Genomic DNA, 6,000 nt, shown 5'->3' with positions numbered 1-6,000 from the left:
AAAAGTATTTACCTGTACCAAGGTAAAATTGGAAATCTAAGCATATGTGTCTGAAGATATTTAGGTGCCTAGCTTGTAATTAGTTCAATGTCAATGAACTTGTACAAGAAGGAGCTGTTTCCTTTTAATTTCTGAAGACGGAGCGCATCTGAGTTCCCAGAATACCTTTAAAAATTCTGAGCAATCCAGACATCACCGGCTCCTCTCTTTCAGCCTCGCCACAGGCCAGGGGTTTCTTCTTGCTGAAATTCATTGACATAGAGCTAACCATAAATTACACAAAGATAAACTAATTATAGCGTAATGGGGCAGTCGTGGTACACATTTTTTTTCTCTGACATTTCTTTTCTGTCCCATAATAGCTCTAACACTGGGTTAATCATTTTTATTTAAATGTTTTCTTTATGGCTAATTTCACCCTAATATCACCTGTCTCCATCTTGAGTCTCCTGAGGCGCTCGCTATGAAGGACACACCCAGGGAAGGGGCAGGCATGGGACAAAGAGAAGCTGTGACAGCTACACAGTTAATATGTATTCTTGACATGATCAACTCCATAATAACAATGTATAATACATGTTGCTTCAGACCAGAATAAATAACGTGGCCCTCCCTTCAAACCGCCTTTATTGTCTCCTCCTCTAAAGAATATACCTGAAAGCGGTGGATCCTTTCTGCATGACCTTGCCCAGGTGGGGCCCTTCCTAAGCCTGCCCGTAGCTGAAATTCATGTTTAAATTCTCATCACCTTGTGTCTCACTCACCTTTCACCTTGTCTCTCACCCTTGTCAGAGACAAGCCTATCCTGTCCTGTCCTGTTCATGTCCATTCAAAATGCTGGAAACATCATTGCCTTAGCACATGGGAGTTCCTATCTACTCCTGGCTCTCCATCCTCGGTTTAATCTAAGATTTACTTACTGTACTTCTGCTGGGAAGTATCCCCAGCAGGGTCTTGTATCCCCGACCACTCCCCAAAGCCTGCTCATTCTCTTTTCAAATCAGCACTTTCTCTGGTTACTTGTGGGGCTGATGGAATGATGTACCATCCCGGCTATTTCATTTTCTCCCTTGAACCTGTTCATAGCTGTTATCCCTACAAAACTTGATAACAACTACAATGATGTTGCGCTTCAAGCCCTGGCCTACTGATTTGCCTGATAATATCTCACTGTTTCCTTGAGCTCCCTGAGCTGTGTGCAGCTGTTGGTTATCTGTTGTCTGATTAAATATAAGTCATGAACTGTTTGCACGCTGCCACACATGATGGAGTCCTAGACCCTGAGTGGCATCTGCTTGTTTTCAGGTAATGTCAATAATAAAAATAATCTGAAGTACAGCTTTTTAGAAGCCCAGGTTGTAAAAAGCTGCTCACCTGCCAAATGTGCATGCCTGCACCCAGATGAAGGGAAGAGATATTATGTTCCCTACCTATGCTGTGCATCTGCTGCAGTAAGCAGCTCTACACTGGGAGTCAGACAGCCATGCCGGTATCTTCAAGCTAGCATCAGTGTGGCTATTTGTCTTCCAGCTCCCTGGGTTTACATGGCAAGGTTTTGGTAGGGGCGGGGAAGCTGCAGGGATGCCTTCTGTGAGCTGCCTCATGTCGGACAGAGTCAGTTCCAGCCACCTCTAAGACAGACCTGCTGCTAGCCAAAGCTGAGCCCGTCAGCAATGCTGGTGGCACCTCTGTGATAACATATTTAAGAAAGGGTAGAAAATGCTGCGCAGCAGCTGTGAGCAAATGTGAAACAGCCCTGCAGACACCAAGGCCAGTGAAGAAGGAGGAGGAGGTGCTCCAGGCGCTGGAGCAGAGATTTCCCTGCAGCCCATGGAGAAGACCATGGTGAAGCAGGTTGTCCCCCTGCAGCCCATGGAGGACCTCAGTGGAGCAGATATCTACCCTGCAGACCGTGGAGGACCCTATGCCACAGCAGGCGGATATGCCCTGAAGGAAGCTGCACCTCGTGGAGAGCCCATGCTGGAGCAGGCTCCTGGCACGAACTGCAGTCCGTGGAGGGGAGCCCATGAAGGAGCAGGTTTTCTGGCAGGAACTGTGACCCTGTGGGGGACTCAAGATGGAGTAGTCCATTCCTGAAAGACTGCAGCCCATGGAAAGGATCCATGCTGGGGCAGTTTGTGAAGAACTGTAGCCCGTGGGAAGGACCCATGTTGGTGCAGTTTGTGAAGGACTGTATCTCATGGGAGGGACCCCTCACTGGAGCAGGGGAACAGTGTGAGGAGGAAGGAGCGGCAGAGATGAAGTATTATGAACTGACCGCAAGCCCCATTCCCCATCCTCCTGCACCACTCAGGGGGGAGGAGGTACAAGAGTCAGGAGTGAAGCTGAGCCTGAGACGAAGCAGGGTGGAGGGAAGGTGTTTTTCATTTTGCTTTTTATTTCTCACTATCCTATTCTGTTTTTAATTGGCAATAAAGTAAATTCATTTCCCCAAGCTGAGTCTGTTTTGCCCATCATGGTAGCTGGTGGGTGATCTCTGTGTCCTTATCTCGACCTATGAGCTTTTTCATCATATTTTCTCCCCGTCCTGCTGAGGAAGGGGAGTGAGGGGTTGGGTTGGTGGGCAGCTGGCAGCCAGCCAACGTTAATCCACCACAAACTCATACCTGGCTTGTCATCTGGCCAACTCAAAGTGAAGGCAGAGAAGCTTGAGTCTGCCCTGTAGAGATGCCCTTATAATGGATTCCTTTATCACACTTCCTGAAATTTTCAAAATGTTTATGGTGTCCTCTGAATACCCTTGTGAAATAAAGAAGTGTTAACATCACCATTTTCTCTAGAGAACTATGGTGCAAAGAGACTGAATGGTTCACGCAAAACTGCACAGCAAACACTGTCCAAGCCTCTTGCTTGTAAACTGCAGCACTAATCTCTAGAGCTTGCTTTATTGCTCTGTTTGTTATAGAAGAAACCTCCCCCTTGGATTCCTTAACAGAAAGTCTTAACTGCTATTAAACAAAAAAGGTTTCCAACAAGTGATGGAGATCACAATGGCACTCTGACCACAACGGCACTCTGACAACATAGCTGTCATCATTAACTATAAATAAGACAATCCAGAGAGGAGATGTACACTCTAAGCTATATTGAAATACATTGGAATAGGAAGGCACAAAGATAAGGAATATAGTTTACTTAAAATGGGTTTGTTTCTCCAGACTCAGGATATTTGGCACATGTGTGCAGCAAGTATCAGAAGTTATAATTCATCACTAACTATATACAGCGGTCTTAATGGACACTCTCCTGAGCAAGGTGGGGCCTGTAGAAGACAGCAGACCTCATAGACACCAGTGTTGTTTTCTAGGGCCAAATGAGTGTACTTATTGTCAAGCTGAATTGAATTTTATTAATAGAAATGTTCAGTGAAAGCAAATCTCTCACAGAATGAATACTAGATTCACTAGAATGTGGATATTCTTGCCACTTTCTGGCAGTTCAGAAACAACATTATATGATTCACATAATCAAATAAAACAATTGAATGTTAAACCGCCATGTAATGCAAATGTTCAGAGACCTTCACTGAATAATTATCAGTAATAAATTAACTTGGAAAAATCAGAATTTCTTACTGAATTTTTTGTGAGCAGTGAAGTTGGATCAATCATTCAAGTATTAGTAGTAATAATAGTAGTAGTTTACTCTTCCTGAAAATCGAGCGTAACATACTTCTGAATCTTTCTAATCTGACTTCATTAGAGCTTTATGATTTGAAAAAATAGCCAAGAGACCTTAAGAGATGGATTTAAAAGAAAATGAAAAAGCAAACTTCTATGACCAATACATTGGTTCATTAACACAACTCTCCATTGTTTCCTGCTTCTTAGTAGACAGCAATGAAATGACAGCAGACTTGTTTCATTTCACCTTTGCCAGAAAATCAGACAGATACTTACTTTCAAGTTTTTTAATCTGTCCATATGTATTTTTTGGGAGTAATCAGAAGAGTAGTTGAGGAAGAGGATGAACTATCCATCTGCCAGTCAACTATCATTCTGAATTTCTAATGTCTTCCTTATTAAGTCAAGATTAAGGCCATACAAAAATGGACCTACGTCTTTTTCCTATTTCCAGCTGCCTTCTCAGGTAGGATTAATTTCAGCAGTAGTCTCTCAAGAGAAACATTTGTCAGCTCTTACACAACTCTATTAGTGGAGAAATGCCTGATTAACAATGTTGATCTTGGAATAGATCCAGTGTCTGACTAGGCTCAGGGACATCTTCATCTCTGCCTGGGTAGATTAGGTCCTAACCACTATGATCTTTACCCTGTAGACAGACAGCCAGAGCACCTGCATGATATAATATGTGGGGGGGGGGGGGGGAATTCTTTGAACCTCAGATGCAATGGATAGCACAAAGGAAGTGTGATAATCCCACTTAGTTCAGCCCTTTTTATATACCTAGAAAAGCTTTATCCCTCTTTTCCAAAAGGAAGATTACTTGAGAAATTTTAACTGAAGTACAGCTATAGCTATACTTTATGCATTCACAAGTTTGGAAGGGATCAGTAATAGGAGAACTAACATGATAGAACATTTCTCTTTTTAAATTTATATGTAGATTTAATGATCTCGGAAAAGCAGATGATTGCCTTTTTCTAATCACAGGCTCTTGAGATCGTCTTGTCCAACCCCCCCTGCTCAAGCAGGGTCAGCCAGAGCTAGTTGCCCAGGACTATGTCCAGCTGGGTTTTGAATATCTCTACAGATGGAGACTCCACAACCTCTCTGGTAAACCTGTTCCAGTGTTTGAACACCCTCACAGTAAAAAAAGTACTTTCTTGTGTTCAGGTGAAATTTCCTTTGCCCATTGTCTCTTGTCCTATCAGTGAGCACCACTGAGGACAGCCTGGCTCCCTTTTCTTCATTCCCTCCCATCAAGTATTTAGACAGATTGATAAGATCCCCTCAAGCCTTCTCTTCTCCAGGCTGAAGAGTCCCAGCTCTCTCAGCCTGTCCTCATACAAGAGATGCTCCAGTCCCTTCATCATCTGTGTTGCCCTGTGCTGGACTCGGCATGTTTCCCTCATGTCTGATCAAAGAGTTCTGGAAACCTTATGCATATGTATTAGTACAGAAATGATTGCGGTCCTGTTCTGAGGCATTTTAAGTAAGAGAAATATAACTTAATTTTAAATTTGTAACTCTGACTAAAGCATTTCTGTTCTCACTTTTAACATTGGAAATCTAGAGTAACTATTGGGCTTCGGTAGCTGTCTCCAGATGTAACTAGAAGTTGAATTTTGTGTATATTCTATGTAAAACTTGCTACAGAAAAGAAGCATAAACTAGACCTATCATTTAAAATAGCTGAAGCAGCAAAAATTTTTTCCATAGGCCATAGAGGGTATTTCAGAACAGAGAGCCAGAATTTTGGTTTCAATTACATTAAACTAAATCCTACATGCCATGGTTTTATATGCAGAGTAATTGCTGGGCAGTCTTCGAAGCAAGAAGTGTGGTTCCTGCAACTCTTTAGTTGTATCCTAGCTGAGGCTGCTGTTGCTGACAGTAGCGCCTTAGTCTTCTGTAGTCAGAACTTTCTTATTGTAGAAGGAAATTGTGTCCTTCCCTGCTCCCCTGACACACAGGTATTACTGTATGTAACCAACTCCCTGACAAGACTGATTAGCCTGTAGTCAAAAATGTCCCATTTTGCTAGATAGGCTAGGCAATTCACGTTGCCTGAGAAGACAGCAAATTCCTTGGAAGAGCGACACCTATTAACTAGCACCTCTGTGCACTACTTAAACATAACTAGCAATAATTACAGTGTGTCTACCCTATAAAATGGAGTGGTGGTGTGGCTGGTTCCTATCTCCACCATACTTGTCCTGTAGGCAGACCCACTGGCCAGTTGTTCCACCGACAGGTTCTTCAGGTTACCAGAGCCATCTGAGCAAAAATGCCAGCAATCAGCTGGCCAAACAAGGAGGTAACAGAGTGGACGCGAGTGAGAGCTCCTGGATTTGTC

The sequence above is a fragment of the Gymnogyps californianus genome, chromosome 2 (assembly GCF_018139145.2).
Source record: "Gymnogyps californianus isolate 813 chromosome 2, ASM1813914v2, whole genome shotgun sequence".
NCBI lineage: Eukaryota > Metazoa > Chordata > Aves > Accipitriformes > Cathartidae > Gymnogyps > Gymnogyps californianus.
This window is presented reverse-complemented; position numbering follows the sequence as displayed.